The 17,339-nt window shown below is 39.2% G+C and overlaps 1 protein-coding gene across 1 annotated transcript in view; it reads right to left on the minus strand.

The window, feature by feature from the left end:
* ARHGAP6 (Rho GTPase activating protein 6) overlaps positions 1-17,339 on the minus strand; it is a gene marked incomplete at its 5' end in the record, with an annotated part of 484,952 nt that overhangs the window by 356,801 nt on the left and 110,812 nt on the right. The gene's annotated exons all lie outside the window — the stretch shown is intronic.

The raw sequence follows: 17,339 nt of genomic DNA on the forward strand, positions 1-17,339 counted from the left end.
TTCCAATGCCACATGGCTGCACACACACACACACACAAACATGTGCACACAGGAGGAGAGGGAGTCCTTGGCTAAAGGCTTTTGATTTGTCAGAGAACAAATAGACACAAGAGAAATCCCAAGAAGTTCTTGCCCATAGATATGATGATGATCTAAAGGTACACAGAAGTGGGTGCAGGAATACATAGCATCTCTGAGTTCTGCAGCCCATTCTATCTACACTGGTTCCCAGGACCGCCCAGTGAGATTATAGTCCATTACCTACAGAGATGTGCGTCACAGTGACAGCTGTTACTGACATTTTCACTCCACTGTTTCATACCTTTACTACTCTACCTGTATCAGCAAGATAAACTCCTTGTACTTGACTACTGGACTCAAACCACACTTTAGGAGAGATCCCACCCAGACCTTGCTCACTTTTAAAGATAAGTGTTTTCTTTTCTTTTTGAACAATAGATTTGGAGAAAGATGATAAAACCTTAAAGAAAGTTGGAAAAATAAATGAGTCTGTTCTGGGAAACTATTTACCAAAGATACCCACCCTATTTCTCGGCCCAAAAGATGTCTTGGAGAAAGCAGGAATCCCATACATATAATTGTTCTCATGCTTATCTTTGATATTTGGATTTCTACTGTGTGATACTTATTGAGGATAAATGCTATGTCTGGTCTCTTTTAAATAATAGCACAAAAGGCTTTCAGAAGAAAAAAACTGAAATTTGCCAAATAGAACTACTGTTTTCTCCAATAATTTATTCACATTACAGCCCTACTGCAACCTGATTCTTCCTCTTCTCCTAGTCCCACCCTTCTATTCCCTCCTCCCACTGCCCTTTCCTTTCTACTCAGAGAAGGTCAGTCCCACCATGGGTAGGTACCAACCCATCCTGGTACACCAATCCACAGCAGCACTAAGAGCATCCTATCCCAATGAGGCCAGAAAAGGCAGCTGAGCTATGGGAAAGTGATCCAAAGGCCCACAACAGAGTCAGAGGCAGTTCCTGATTCAATTGTTAGTGGACATCCATGAAGACCAATCTGAACAGCTACTACAAATGTGCAAGCGGCCTAGATTCAGCCCATACATACTCTTTGGTTAGTGGTTAAGTCACTGTGAGCCCCAGTGGGCCCAGATTCATTTACTCTGGACGTCTTCCTGTGGTGTCCTTGACCACTCTGGATTCCTCATTCCCCCCCCACACTCTTCCATGAGACTCTCCTACAGTTTGGCTATGTGTCACTGTATATGTTTCCGTCAACTGCTACATGAAGCCTCTCAGAAGACAGTTATGCTAGGCTCCTTTCTGCAAGCATAGCAGGATATTAATAGTGCCAGAATTTGGCTATTTACTATGGGATGAGTTGCAAGTTAGGTGTATCCTTGGTCGGTCGTTCCTTCTATCTCAGCTCCATTTTTGTCCCTGTGCTTCTTGTAGGCATGACAAAATGACTTTGAGACACATTATAATGAATAAGAGCAAAAATTCAAGTGACAGCACATGCTGGTCAATATGCAGAGAAACGGGAACACCCCTCCATTGCTGGTAAGAGTGCAAAATTGTACATCCACTTTGGAAATCAGCCCAGTGGTTTCTCAGAATATTATAAATAGTTCTACCTCAAAACCCTCCTAGGCATATATCCCAAATTTGCCCCACCATGCCACAGAGACACATGTTCATAGTGATCTTGTTTGTGACAGCCAGAAACTGGAAACAACGTACGTGTCTCTTAACCAATAAATGAATACAGAAAATGTGGTACATTTACACAATATAATACTACTCAGCTATTTAAAAGGAGGACATCACAAAATTTTCAAGCAAATGGTTGGAACTAGAAAATATCATCCTGAGTAAGGTCAGCTAAGACAGGCAAGGTATGAACATACTTATAAGTGGATATTAGCCATAAGGTGCAGGTTAACTATGCTACAATCCACAGACCCAAAGAAACTAAATAATAATGGGGGCTCCAGTAAGGATGTATGAATCTCCTCAGAAGTGGAAATAAAATGGATATCTGAAGTAGAGAGAGGGAAAGAACTGAATGGGAGAGGGAGTATGAAGGGGAACGGAATGATGGTCAGGATGGGGTAGGGGAGGGAAAGAACTGTATGGGAGAGGGAGTATGAAGGGGAACGGAATGATGGTCAGGATGGGGTAGGGGAGGGAAAGAACTGAATGGGAGAGGGAGTATGAAAGGAATGGAATGATGGTCAGGTTGGGGTTGGGGTGCGCTCTGAGAGAGAACACAGATCTGTGGTGGGGATCACGGGGAAACTCCCAGAAGACTCTGGGGGTGACTCTAGCTGATACTCCTAGAAGCAGAAGATATATGGCCTGAAGAAGCAACTTCCTATAGCCAAGCAGGGCTTCCAGTGGAAAGAGGGGGACATCAACCCACCCACCAATAGATCTCTTCCAATGGAAGATCCTGCAAACATCCATACCCAAACACACCCGTAGCATCCAATGACTTGCTTCTGTTCTTCTGGAGCAGATGAAATGTGCTATGACCATCACAAATATTTAAGACATAGATTCTCTTTTCCCCAAAGAGCTGCCTTCTGCCACAGAAACAGAACATCCTGCTTCGGCTGGCATCAGCTTACCCTGAATAAATACTATTGTAACCTGTTTACAGTTACAAACAACTACGTGACAAAATCAAGGACTGTCGCCTGTTACAAGCAACATAATCTGAGACTCAAGAGATAGTCTCAAATAGGCTTTTTGCCACCAAGCAGACATTTAGTAATATCTTGAGATATTTTCCTTTGTTGCAACTAAGGATTGTTACTCACATCAAGTGCAAAGAAAGTCATGACACTGAGTCACCAGAATTTTGAGTTCAAGGCCACATTAGACTAACTTCCCAAGAGCTACAATTACAAGAATGTGCTGCTAGGCCCAACTGAAAACAATTTTACTCCTGGAAACTCTTGAGTTGAGAACAACAACTCCTCAAGAGTACCTCAGACCGCTCTTGCAGAACTGAGGTACCAATGCTGCCAGATTAAAGGACCAGCTAATAGAGGATATTCTGATGCTCTTTGTGATTTAAAAACGGGGGGTGTGTCTCTTCATCACAGAAGCATGTTCTTGTTGAGTGGTATAGTGGCTCTTGTACTGTCTCAGTTCCTGGAATGCTGAGGCTGAAGCAGGAGGACATGAATTCAAGGTTCAAGGCCAGTATGGGTTACCTGTCTCAATAACACACACACACACACACACACACACACACACACACACACACACATTTACAAAATACTGTACCAACGTTCTCTCTTATAGCTCCTCTATGGCACAAAAAAAGCATACAAATAAGAAAAACAAAAATTCTCTCATGATAACAGTGAGTTTTTTAGTTTTTAATATTGAATATGTGAGCTGAGTCAGCATATTGATCCTGGAGATCGTTTTTTTGTAAAGTGCTCATTTCCTTTTTTGTCTCATCTGAGACATTCATAGCTACCAGAAGATATTGATCTGGTATCTCGTGAGCACAACCCTACCTAGTAAGCCTGGCAAGAAAAGCAGTCTTGACATCATAAATTGTCTCTCAGTGCTTTCCTAAGCTCTTCCCAGTTGGACACCTGCCAATAAGATTTCCGTCTGTGAGAAGAGCAATACAAGCTCTTCTCCTGAAAAGCAGTCATTTAGTGAGGAACAGCACAATTGCTTTATTTTTATCGCATAATTGATTTAACAAAATCAAAGTCCAAATTCAAAAAAAAAAATTAAATCCCAAAATATGTATAATAATACTCAAATTTTAGATCTCTCATATATAAAATTTTGTATTGGTGTAGACTACTACTCTCCAAGCAGGCCATCCATTATCTTTTACATCAAAGCAGCAGCTATAATTGCTCACAAGAGAGCCTCAAGATGTTCCTTCTTGATGTTCCCACACAAAAGGAAGGAGGTTGCTAGGCTTGGCTGAGATTTCAGCCCCTCCCTTCCCCACCCTCCCTATTTAATTTTGCCTAGGCTGTAAGCACTCTCAGCAAGTGCTAGAGCACATAGAATGTGGGAGATTTACTTAAGGGGGCAGGGTTGAACTCCATGTATGCAGGTATGGAGAAGCTATTAGTTATGCGGAGGTTATACTTTTTAGTGATACATATGTTTTGCTGTCACCCCTCACCCACGTTTTTGTAAGTAACAGCTTATCTACATTCCTGTAAGTAACCTCTCACCCATGTTCTTGTACGTAAACCCCACCCCCCCAAAAAAATCAGAGATTCACCAAACTGAACTTGGGTAGAATTGTTTCTTTTGTCTGTTACTGGGTCCCTATCTGAGTATACACAGTTTTTTTACATCCCAGGAAAAGTTCATGCAACACGTACAGTCTTAGGATTAAGTGGAAGCCAGTGGGCCTCTCAGGTAATGGTTTAAATTTTTAATATTTAACATTATAAATACTGAAAGTTATAAAGATCTTTTCCCACATCATTTTCTCCGTTTATCAACTTTTCCACACCTAGATTTAGCATAGATTTCTTGAAACGAGTTATTAGGGTTTGAATGTGAAGTGTCCTGTACAGGCTCACATGGTTGAACGAGGAGTCTCAAAGCAGTTGGAAGCTTTGATTTGGAAGGCAAGAGGGATAGAGATTGGTCAATAGGAATGCTCCTGTGAGAGTTATAGCTTCACTTTATGGCCTAAGCTCTCTGCTTTCTCATCAAGAACATGTGTGGCAAGTTCAGAAAGGAATGTGAGGTCACTTTTCCCCTTCTTGGGTAGTGTTCTGTCCCTCAGCACCATAGGGTCCAGCAGCGTGTTCCGAGTTGTGACAATCAAAAGTGTCTCTAGGCTTTGCAAAATTAGCCTTGCTTGAAACTCACTGATCGCTCCATCAAATTATCATTCAACTTTCTGGAAAAAAAAAATGATTACTGGGGCAAAGAAATTTAGAAAAACACTCTTAGCTTTTTGCCCAGGACCCCATGGCAACTTCTTTCGTTATTAAGAATCAGATATAAAACTGCTAAAAAAGTATCTACAGGAAAGGAAACTTCCTTGACTGTGCAGAGCTGCCCATCGGGGACAGATGCCAACCCCTTAGTCATCTACAGGGGCATCAGCTCAGGCGCTTGGTGGTAAATAAGTGTCTCCATCCTCTCATCAAATTCATCCCATAGTCCCAGATGAGAATTCTCACTTCTCAACCAGACTAAGCAATGTAACCTCAAATAAATAGTGTCCACATTAAAAACATTTTAGCTGAGGGCCTAACGACAGCCTCGCACTATTTTCTGGATTTGGGGGATGGGAAAATAAAGGTAATTTTTTTTTTCTGAATGTGGAGAACACAGATCTTTTAATCCCAGTGACCTTAAACTTATATCCCCTTCCCCAGTGCACTGGCAGCTATATAGCCCTATGCATTGTCCTCTTGCAATTATGTAGAATAGAGCTCTAAGACTGGTAGACATACTGACCAGGACAGACAATTAGCTATAAGCTTACTTGGGTAACACAACTGCGATATTTGAAATAATTACCTTTCCAAAGTCGTCACTAGGATTTATACTGTAGCTTCAGAGAGTAGCTAGTGAGAAAAGGAACAGGGTTTCAATAGAGAAATTTCGAATGTCCTCCCATTCTTCATTCTAGAATCTTCTTTTCCAGAATCATGACAAACTATCACCTTTGGGAGGAAAGCTTTCAAGCTAAATTACCCACTGGACAGATGACCATTTTTCCTTGGTCATATACTAGTTATCCTCATGTTTGTATGCTTAAGATGGTCTTCCAAAGGGACTAGATCTCATCCACTACCAGGGACTTTGTGGTAGGAGATAACCCATTAGTATGCCCACAAACTTGGAGATACTATAGAGAAAAAAAATGTCTTTTAAGGAAAAGCACAGGGGCTGGAGTTGCAGCTCACTAGATAAAGTGTCTGCCTAACATGCAAAAAAGACCAGATTCAATAGCTAGCACTAAATAACCCAGATGTGGTAGCCAACACATAAAATACCAGCACTTGAGAGGTAGTTGCAGGAGAATCAGAAATTCAAGGGCGTCTTTGGCTACATAGTGAGTGGAAAACTAGCCTGGGCTACATCCATCCTGTATGTAAGCTTTTTTGTTGGGGATGAAGAGGTCAATAAGGTTTCCCAAAAAAGAGAGAGAGATTGTAGTATTGCAAGTGGTTTATAAGCAATGCTTTGAGCAGTCTGATTCTTTTGAGCCACAATTTAAAAATGGCTTACAAGTCATCACACACACTAGGCCACTAGGGAGAAAAACAGCTCTTTTGGAACTGTGGCAAAGGAGTTGTATTTTGTGGCACAGTGCAGCACTGCTCTGATCTGCCTAAAACAGTACCTACCTCAGTTCATCTGCTGAACACCTGTGTGAAACTGTAGTGATGCAACTGTTTCTAAATATAGCTGATTCTGGTATTCATGTTTGATCAGGCTAACAACACACCAGCAGCCAACTAACCAACTCTGAAAACATAATGTGTTGCTCCCAATTCCCAGCAGGAAGAGACATGCCATATCAAGTAAGGGCACAAGGGGGCGAAAGAGAAAACCCGGAGCAAGAAGACTGTTGAGATTTCCCTGGAAAGGAATGGGCCTGGATTTGGAACGGATGAACAAGTTTAAGATTGTGTTGTTGGACATTGCAGAGGGGCCTGGAGTGCTGGAGATATTTGTATTCTCTGGTATGTGTCCTGGGGTAGGTTACGCATAGGGAACAGTGGCTTAGGATTTGAGAACTCTCTGAGAACCTGTAAACAAAGTGATTAGTGTTTGGCTAGCCCTTAGATATATAAAGGTCAGTACCATATATACAAAAGACATGCCCTCAGGAGTTGTTGCCTATCTCTAGGAATTATCTAGCCATGATGAAGCAGTCCTTTCAGTGTCAGCAAAATTTCATGTGGGATGACCAGAAATCCCTTGTTCATCCCATATGCAGAGGTGAAAATGGAGGTGGGACTCTTAGATTCCCCAGACAAGGGACAAGGGGAAGAGGAAGGAGAGAGTCTCCATGACAAAAAAGCAGAAAGATCAGACTTAAATACCCATAAACATGGGAAAGTGGTCCAGGGTCCACTCCTCTAATTGGGTCTGGTGTAGCAGATATAGATTTAGCAAGCATTAACTCATGAACACTGGAGAGGAGTTTGTGCTAGCCATGGGGAGGTTTGGAAGTGCCCAATCATTGAGCTAGTTATGCATATTAAAATATAAAGTGTGTGTGTGTGTGTGTGTGTGTGTGTGTGTGTGTGTGTGTGTGTGTTCATGAATCCAGAGAGCTCTGGAGGGTGGCTAGAAGCACAATCAACCACTGGGAGCTCAAAGCAGATTCACTAACTATTTGCTGCTACAGATGGAGTGCAATGTGGTAAGCAAGAACTCATTTCTAAAACTTATTGGAGATTCCTGAATGAAATACACACAGGGTCTGATGTAAAAACAGGAGAAAAGAACTGATTTCTCAGCAGAGCAGAGCCAAAACATGTTCCTTTCCAAGCCATCCAAGCCATGAAAGTAGAACAAAGGAACAGAGATGCAGGCAAGGATTTACCCCTGGCCTCTCTCAAAGACTTCTCACTCACTGCCTTGAAGAGTTTGAGCTCTAAGCACTGGGTGCCCCTGCTATGCAAAAAGACAGGCTCCTCAAAAGTCCAGCAGATACAAATGGTAGAAGTTGCCTGCCTCCTGCAACAAGATAAATAAAAAATAGTGATAAATGAAATTTCATTTAATTGTTTTTAAGGATAGAAGAAAGTATAATGAGTCTTGTTTAAAAGGTTTTTAAGTATACTTGGAAGAAAGAAATTCAAGCCTTTGATCTCAGCTGTAGAAAACAAAGGCACACAGAAGGGAGATTGAGTTAAAAAATGTTTTAAAGTAAATTTTAAAAGGGCAAATACTCAAAGTCTTTGAATGTGTATTCCGTGAGAATTGTGGGATTGTTTAGCCTGGTATGTCAAATTTGAAACCTAAGAATAAATACAATAAATAGAAGGGAGGATTTAAGTATACATGGATGAATAAATAACTGAGGCTTTTGATCTTAAAAGAGCGGGGAATAATTAGGAAAACCTTATCTCAGAAAGATAATAGAAGCTTATGTTAATTCAAGATATATAAAGAGAATAAGGGACATATGTACCCACAGAGATATTAACCTTCACAGAATGGAGAATTTAAGTATACAGATGGATAAATAATTTATGCTTTGATCTTATATAGATTGGAGCAGGAGATGGTAGGGGAACACTGTCTCAGATTATAATATCTCTTTAGGTTGTTTTCATAGCTTTGAGTTGTTCGAATCGTCAAAATAAAGATGATTACAAGTTTGGTGGTATTTATGATATTAAAAATCCTCTGGGAGAGAGATCAATCCATTAAATTAATCCAATCTATACCTTTAATGATTTCCAGTTACTGGACTAAGTAAATGCTATTTTGGGAGAAAGGATCTGTGTTTGTATTGACAAGAAAGGGGAAAAAAGGTGTTGGACTTTTTCCAGAATGACATGGATCAGATGTGACAGGGTAAGACCCCCTGAAGATCTTGGCTTCAGAAAAAAAAAAAAATCAGAGAAAATCAAACAGGACAGGTAACTTGATCTGCTGATCCCTTGACATGGGAACAGCCCTATAACTGGCTTAGACATAAAAATGTCTCTAGCCAAAACTTCAGTTATAAGAAAATAAATCTTGTTGGTTGTCGAATCCTTAAAATTAATCTTGTTGTCCTTTACACGGCCTAAATGAAGATTTATTACAATTGGTTACTGGTCAAATTAGCTCATAAAGGGATATTTGTCTTTCACCTGCTCAAACAAGGAGAAAAAGTTTATCCTTAACAGATCTATGCACTTTGCAAAACCTTTAGAAATGTCTTAATGATATTAAACTTTTGGTTGTTAGATTTCATATATTGCAGAATGTACAGTTCTGACAAGATTCATCCCCCAGAATGCTGAGAGGACCTGCAGTTCCAGATCCCTGAATTTTGAAGCTGTCCAGAGACTTGCTTCCAAAAGAGCATCAGGAATTGCTGCTGATTCCAGAGAGATTCAGTTTCTCTGTCCTTTCAGACAGATCTAATTGGAACATCGGTCAAGCCCTGAGCCTTCTAAGAATACAGAAACTACATAACAGATGTTAAAGCTAGCTTTCTTATGTCTAACCAAATTTTCTAATTTTTCTACCCCTACTCCACCCTTTTAAAAACTTTTCATCACCTGTATTCAACAGGAAGAAGTTGTGGAGCATTGTCATCCTAATCCCTTGTGTTTGGGTATCTGTTTATAGTTATTTTGTAAATAGGTTTTCATTTTTAGGGATAACTTAGTCATGGTTTTGAACAGGAAGGAAATAGATAAAATGGATTACTAAATATATTCTTAAACAAAGCATTGTATAGCCACAAACTTGCACTGATATAAATTTTAGAAATCTTTATATTTGATGCAAATGGAAGTTATAATTTTTACATTGGTACAGAATATATAGATTGATGTAGAGTTAAGATTTTTATTTATATAAATTACTTATAGTGATACAAAAAATTAAAATTGATATTGTTACTTTTAGATAAGCATTGTACCTATACAACTCATTTAGGAATACAAGGTTTAGATCCAGTCCTTCTAATAGCTACTATTACAAAGTGTTTGAGATGATTAAATAACACGTTAAGAGCCAGATAATAAACTCATGGTTATATTAGATTCTGATCTAATTTTATTAAAATATTTTCAATATTATTCAAATAGAAATATCTAATAGTCCATGATTAACAGTCAGATATACTTTATATAGTCTTCAAAAACATCAGAAATCCAGAGAATATGACATTTAATATTAATACATCATTAAAGATCATTTGACTAGAGACATGCCTGCTCCTGACAGTAACCCCATCATGGCTCAAAGAAGAAATTGAGCATCAAAACCTCCATATGGAGTTGCTCCAGGTATGACAAGGTTGCCACTGGACAAAATTGCTCTGAATCATCTACACACAAAAAAATACTGTTCATGAAATGAAACATAATACCAGATAGTCAACATCATAGCTCTGCTAAGATAGAGTAAACTAGTATTCATAGTTTTTGCTTTGTTTAAGATCTGTCAGATGATCCAGGGCCAAAAGGCTGAAGACAGATGCTCCAACAGTTTGGAAGAATAGGGGGGACTCTCCGGGGAGTCACCTGTCTATACAATTTGGTTAAGTTTTGGAAGCTATGTTTTGTGCTTTCTATATATGGTAATATATATCTTGGATTTCTGAAAGAGTTGAAAACTAATTATAGTCTCATAATTAAATTTAAGTTGTATAACATTGAAGAAGATGTTGATTTAAAAGGATGGTTTTCAGATGGTAATACAAGTTAAAATCAGAATATAATTTAGATATGAAATTGTAAATTCTTTAAGTTAGAATAGATGGTATAGTGCTTTATCTAAATGGACAAGATTGAGGGACTGGATGCTTTTAATATATATCATACCTCATAGTTTATATAACTGTTATAATTATGTTCAATGTACATCAGAAACAAAAGGCCTTTTTAGTGGACAAAAGGGGGGTATTTTTGCATCATTTGTTCTCATGCTAGTTTTGTTACCCCAAAAACTTGTTTTAGTGTCCTACATGTAGGTTAAAGGAATCCTGCCCCCAGTTAGATCTGATTGGGAAATAAAGCTTTAATGGCTGGGCAGGAAGACAGAGATGGAACTTTTAGATGCCCCGGACCAAGGATGAAGGGAAGAGGATGAAGAGAATCTCCATGACAGGAAAGCAGAAAGATCAGACTAAATGCCCACCAACATGTAAGACTCCAGGAAAGTGACCCAGGGGCCACTCTCCGAATTGGGTCTGGGGTAACAGAGTTAAAATATAGATTTAGCAAGTACTGATTCATGAATACTAGAGAGGAGTGTGAGGTGTGATAACTATGGGAAGATTTAAAAGTGCCCAACCATTGAGCTGGTTAGGCATAGTAAAATAGAAAGTGTGTGTGTGTGTGTGTGTGTGTGTGTGTGTGTGTGTGTGTGTGTGTGTGTGTCTTTTCATTCATGAATTCAGTGAGCTCTGGCAGGTGGCTAGAATCATGATCACCCACTGGGAACTCAGCTAATAATTCACCACCTCAAAGAGTTTTTTTGACCTGGTAATCAGAAAGATACTAAGGGTAAAGCTATGAGTGAAAAATCTTTTGATTGCTTATGGAAAGACCATACATATGACTGTGTCCTTATTCTCCTCGTGTTGACCATCAGCCTAACTCCAAGTCTGAATTTAGGGGTGAGTCAGAAAAGCATGCTGTATGGACAAGAAAACTAACCCCAGTTCCTAGGAATGAGTTTTCTGACTTCCTTATCCTCTCCCCCATTACCCAAGGTACATGTAGTCTGTCACGCCTTGCATTCAGCTGATGTGACAAGCCTCTTTGAGACTCAGAGATTTTAACTGAGAAACTCCTCCAGGCTGGATAATTTGCAAGATCTCCTGTTGCACACTAATCTTCTTAGCTACTAGCTTATTACCAGTCAATTAACTCAGAGACAAATAAGGATATGGGGGAGGAGATTCTCCTGGTTAGAAAAGGAATATCACTGGGGGGACTAAGCAAAAATTGGCTTTCACAACTGGGAATTTCAAATGAGAGCTTAAACAATAATCTGAGAAGCAGTTGGGAGGGTTTACACAAGGTTGACACTAACAACATTTGGAGAGCAATAAATTTAGACAAGAGACCCTCGGGGGGGGGATTCTCTGTCAACTGTCTGCAACTGCTCAGTTCAAATGTCCACTAGGGCTGACTTGTTTTTTACCTTTTCTTCAGAGTCTTAGGATGCCTACTAAACTCTGGACTTTATCAAATAAAGATGGTTACAGCTGTCCTCTGAATAAGCACCATCTGTCCATAGGAAACTGCTTACAGAATAGTGAAATCACCTAATGATGTTTGTGTTGTTTAATGTAGCCCCTTAAACAAACAACACTGGTGTCTATTAGGTGTGCTTTTAGAACAGTGGCCTTCCGTTTGGGGAGACTAAACCACAGGGAGCACTAAGATCTTTTAGGACATATATTAGTTTGGTTGTAACTTGGATGTGGGGAGGCAATGTCAGTGGGTTTCATGTAGGAGTGGTGCTATAAATCCTATGGTGAAGACAACCTGCTCTCCATACAGCAAAGAATGACCCAGCTCTGTATATCAGTACTACCAAAGTTAAGAAAGGCTGCTTTAGAATAAGTAAAAATATTTTATTCACATTATCTCACTGAAATTTTAATAAATCCACAGTTGTTCTTTCCCTCTTGATGCTAACTTGAGTTTGGAGGATGCAACTCCAGAGTCTAGAATTGACAATGTTTTCATAGCTTGTAGTTCACACCCCCATATATATATTCCAGATATGCTGTAACTCACCCTATATATGACAATGACTGTATGTAGGGAAAGAATGGAGAAAGTTTTAAATGCTAGCTCTAATTATTAAATGTGTGAGCAATAGAGAAGTGCAAGTACTTCCTACATAGTATATACTTCCTATACTTTCAAAGATCACAAATACAAAAAATAATCTTCTTAATATTAACATTATACTTATGGTCATTCAATCTGTGGCTATTAGATGGTACTTTCCCCCTTAAGATTCCCTGCAGCACATTTCCTTCTGACTCTCATCCTCCTCACTTTCTCTCTCTCTGTGTCTCTCTCTCTGTGTCTCTCTCTGTCTCTCTCTGTCTCTCTCTGTCTCTCTCTCTCTCTCTCTCTCTCTCTCTCTCTCTCTCTCTCTCTCTCTCTCTCTTTAATATTTTCTCTCTGTTTTTCATTTGTTTCTTTGTTTGAGACATGGACTGACCTTAAACTCAAGATCCTCCTGCCCTAATTTCTCTAGTGTTTGGATTATAGACATGTGCCACTACACCTTAACTCTAATTCCTAGGCTATTTCAAGGGATGTTGGCAAGTTAGTTAATATTTTGCAGGAGATAAAGACAAATAAAACAGAAGTAAAACAAAAATTAGTATATGACTACAAAATCTAAACAAATACTTGGTGTCTATGGGCCTAATATTTATTTGGCCTACACAGTATGTTTGAAAGATTGAAATGCATGGTATTAGTTATTTTTTGGCCTTACTGTTTGACAAGAAGTAGCTTAAAGACGAAAGGGTTTGTTTTGGCTTACAGTTTTAGGGTATACAATTCATCATTGCATGAAAAATTGAGTGTCAGAAACCTGAGACCACTGATCACACTGCAACCACAACCAGGATGTAGGAAGAAAGAACCTGACATGGGCCAGAGCTATAAGATTCCAAAGCCAACCTCCAGTAGTGTACTTTCTCCAGCCAAGCTCCTTCTCTCCATAAACTTCCCAAACAGTGCCACCACCTGGAAGCCAAGCATGCAAACAAAGAAACCTTGGGGGGACATTTCTCATTTGAATCACAACATCCACATACAAAACAGATTCACTTGTAATTCCTTAGTGACAAACTGCAGATATATTGAGCATGCAGTAAGATGGCAAATGGTTATACTGTACCAGAAATCTGAGTGGCTTTAAGAACGTGACCAAAGGTTCAATCAAGCTTCAAGGCGCAGGAGTTATGACTAGCATTTTGAAATTAGTCATATAATGATTTCATTTCTGAGGCTGAAAAAAGTGACACCTTTTGTGTCACTGTTACGTTTATTAGCATCATATGTGGAACAGAGTTCATTTGTTTCAAGTGGGGTCAATCCTAGCATTGTTGGTTCACTGTTGGAACTTAACATCTTGGTCACTCAAACATTGTGGTTTCTGGATTATAATGAGTTGATTCTCTATTAGACTTTCAGAACCCAGTCTGGTCTTATTCAGAGGTTAGGTGATGAGACATTTCGGCAAACAAAAGATAATATAATTATACAAGACTCACGAATTATAACTTTCCCAACAGAATTGATACGATTTGGCAGAAATTAAAACATTATCCTCAACAAACAAACTCTTGAAGCAATGATCTCATCCCTCTGAAACTTCCCCCCATCCAAAACATGTAGCAAGCTAGGAATGTTGCTTAAGTTTCAGCTGGAGACCCATCAGAGTGTGACCACAACTCAGGTGGAATTCATCAGACAGTAAGTGTCCACGTGAGTCAAAGCCAGCCCTTTCCTTATCTAAATGCCTTGGCTACAAAATGAAGGTGTTTGTGCTTGCTCTTCCTCTGAGAAACTGCTATAGGCTTTTCCACAATATGAGTGGAAGCATTTTTGACAAAACAATGTTTGAAGATCTAATGTTTAACTATTAAAGAGATGTTGCATTCCTTTGAAGTACAAATGTATGAATTCTGATCAGCTTGGATCTAAAAACACAAAGCTTCAGGTAATTCAAGAGCAGTTTTCTCAACATGTAGGTCATGACCCCTTTGCAGCAAATCCAATAACCCTTTCACAGGGGTCACACATCATATGTCCTGCATATTAAATATTTCCATTATGATTCATAACAGCAGCAAAGCTGCAGTTATGAAGTAGCGATGAAAATAGTTTTATGGTTGGGGGTCACCACAACATGAAGAACTGTATTAAAGGGTCACAGCATTAGGAAGGTTGAGAACCACTATCTAGAGTGCATTTCCGTCAAAGTTTTTATGCAACAGGGACTAAACATTACAGCTGATGGTAAAGCCTTCACAAAAAGGACAGCAAGCACTAGTGTTTTTAAAGGGGCTTAGTGTTAGTCTAAGGAACACCTCAAAATTGACTCATGAAACATGTATTATCTTACTCACATAGTAAAATATCCTGTCAGTAGCAGCATATTTTCTACCAAGTAAAAAAATGAACTGATACAAAATGAGTATGAATGACATTTTTGAGAAATGATGTTAAACTTGTCACATGTAGAAAGGTAAATGCTGATGACAACTGTGGATAAGTGAAAATGGGGCTGTTGTGATTTGCCCAGCCCTTGACCTTCTAGTTTCCTTCCTTCCTTCTTTCCTTCCTTCCTTCCTCCCTCCCTCCCTCCCTCCCTCCCTTCCTTCCTTTTCTCTTTTCTCTTTCTCAATGTTCTGCCTTAACAATAATTTTTTAAAAAAATATGAAAAGGGAGCTTTCTTGTACTGGAAGAATTAAGAAACCAAGTACGATTTAATGTTTCTTATTTTCTAAGGGTTGTTTTCCCATTTGCTGTTTGGAATACTTTAGCTTTACAACACTGGGGAATTCTCATATTTACGTTTATATCCCTAATTCCTGGCACTTACTGTATTTGCAAGAAAAGATGGATAATTGTGTAAACGCCTTTCTCTATCCCATAAGCTATGTTTAATCATTATACTGTTTAATCATAATACTAAGGATAATTAAATTAAGCTAACAGGACTCTATATACTCTCCATCTTTAGAGAACTGCAAATTCAATAGAGAAAAAGATTAGAGAAGTATTAACCCTAAACTCATAGCTAGTCTTGCCCATATTTCATTGGATTGTTGTAAAGCAAGTGTTAAAGACTCACATTTGAAATACACTTTCAATTAATTCTCATGAGTGAAGTAATATTCCTTCTCAGTATTGCTTTGTTTATTGAAAAAAAAAAAAAAAAAACACGTTGTGGTTTACTCTTTACATTCTCTCCTTCCAGCTCAACGGCCTGTCTTTGATGACTGCCTGCCTACTTGCTAATCACTTTCTAGTAGATTCCAAATGCCTCCAACAAAAATGAAGAAACTTGGAGTTTGGGTTGTACCTCAGTGGTAGACTTCTTGACTCATACTCATGATGCCCTAGGTTCAATCCCCAGTCCTGCCAGTACAAACACACTCACCACTCATATGCTACATGTATTCTCCACAAACAGATTCATATGGATTTCCTCATATACATATTTTCCTCCCATATATATTTTATACATACATATGTCCATCTCAATCATGTCATTCTTTTACAGGTGTAGATTCCATAGTCTTCCTCACCTCAAATTGATAGAGTGGAGATGGCCATAGGTTATATATGTTGAATTAATTATGGAGTCTATTCCTTTGATGCTATAGTATTAGGAAACATGATATACCTTTGCAAAGGAGAAGAGAAAAGCACAACTTTCTACTATATAGAACAGGAGATACATGGTTTTCATCAGCTAGTGGGAGTACAGCCGACCTCAACAGTGGACGCCTACCACACATTTTGGGAAAGCAAAAGTTATGAGAAAATTTGAGATGCATCAGATGCATGTTCTTTTGAATGATTTGGAAAGTGAAATTTTGGCCTGTCCAGAAAATCAAAAAAATAGTTTATGGATCCATATGATGGCCTGCGGGTACTGGATTTCCAATAGATGTCCCAACACTTCCACTATAATGTTGAAATGGTGTTTGAATGGCCAAATGACTCTTTATGGATTCCCTTTGTGTCAAATTTACCTTTTGTGGTAGCACAAGAAAATCATGGGACTTAAAATTACCAAAGAAAATCCAGCCTCTCTCAGACTATTGATTCTCAAACTTCAACGGGCAGAGCAATTGCATGCACACACTGATACTTCTCCACAGTCTGCCTGGTACCTGACTTTCTGCGTTTCAAATGATCAAAGTGGTTTTCTGGTGCAGTAGCGGGCCCATGACTCATGCTTGAAGTAAGATAGTGGAGTATTTCCCTTTAAAAAATTACCATCATTCTTTATGTATTCTTAAGCTTAAGACCAGAATGTAAGTTTTTGCTATTAGTTCTCCCTGTCCACCTTCACACGGATGCCAGGGATTGATCTCAGGTCATAGAGATGTGCAGCAAGTGCTTTGGACTGATGACCCCTTTCACCAATCCCCAAAATGGAGTATTTCTGAGTGAGGTTTGGTCTCCAATCCTTCTTTGATTAGCCAGTTGGCAGACTGAGTGATCCATTCACACCTACAGAAATTGAGAAACTAATGAGTACAGGTGAGTAAATATAAGAACAGACCTTTGCTACTGACCATCCTCCTACTATTGTAGTAGTGCTCCTCTACTATTTGGGGAGAGAAAGCTACCAAGCATAACTTCCTCATCCTCACAAGATAAATTTGCCAGGGCCATCTTAAACCATTAGACATGTTGGCAAAGACAGTGTTTGCAGGCACTTTGGGGGGGGGGGTTAGAAGAAATGGCAAAGAAACAGCAGCTGTTCAGTGAGCAATGGGAACCATCAGCCCCTGCTGCACTTCAGTGATGGTACAACTAAAATAAAGCAGGGTCCTTGAAAACGTACCATGGAGAGGCACCATTCAATTTCATAAACTGTCATACAACCAGGGGTGTAAAGCTGAAATTGTCCAGCAAGCAATAGCTCAGATA

Source organism: Micromys minutus (assembly GCF_963924665.1).
Source record: "Micromys minutus genome assembly, chromosome: X".
NCBI classification, from domain to species: Eukaryota; Metazoa; Chordata; class Mammalia; order Rodentia; family Muridae; genus Micromys; species Micromys minutus.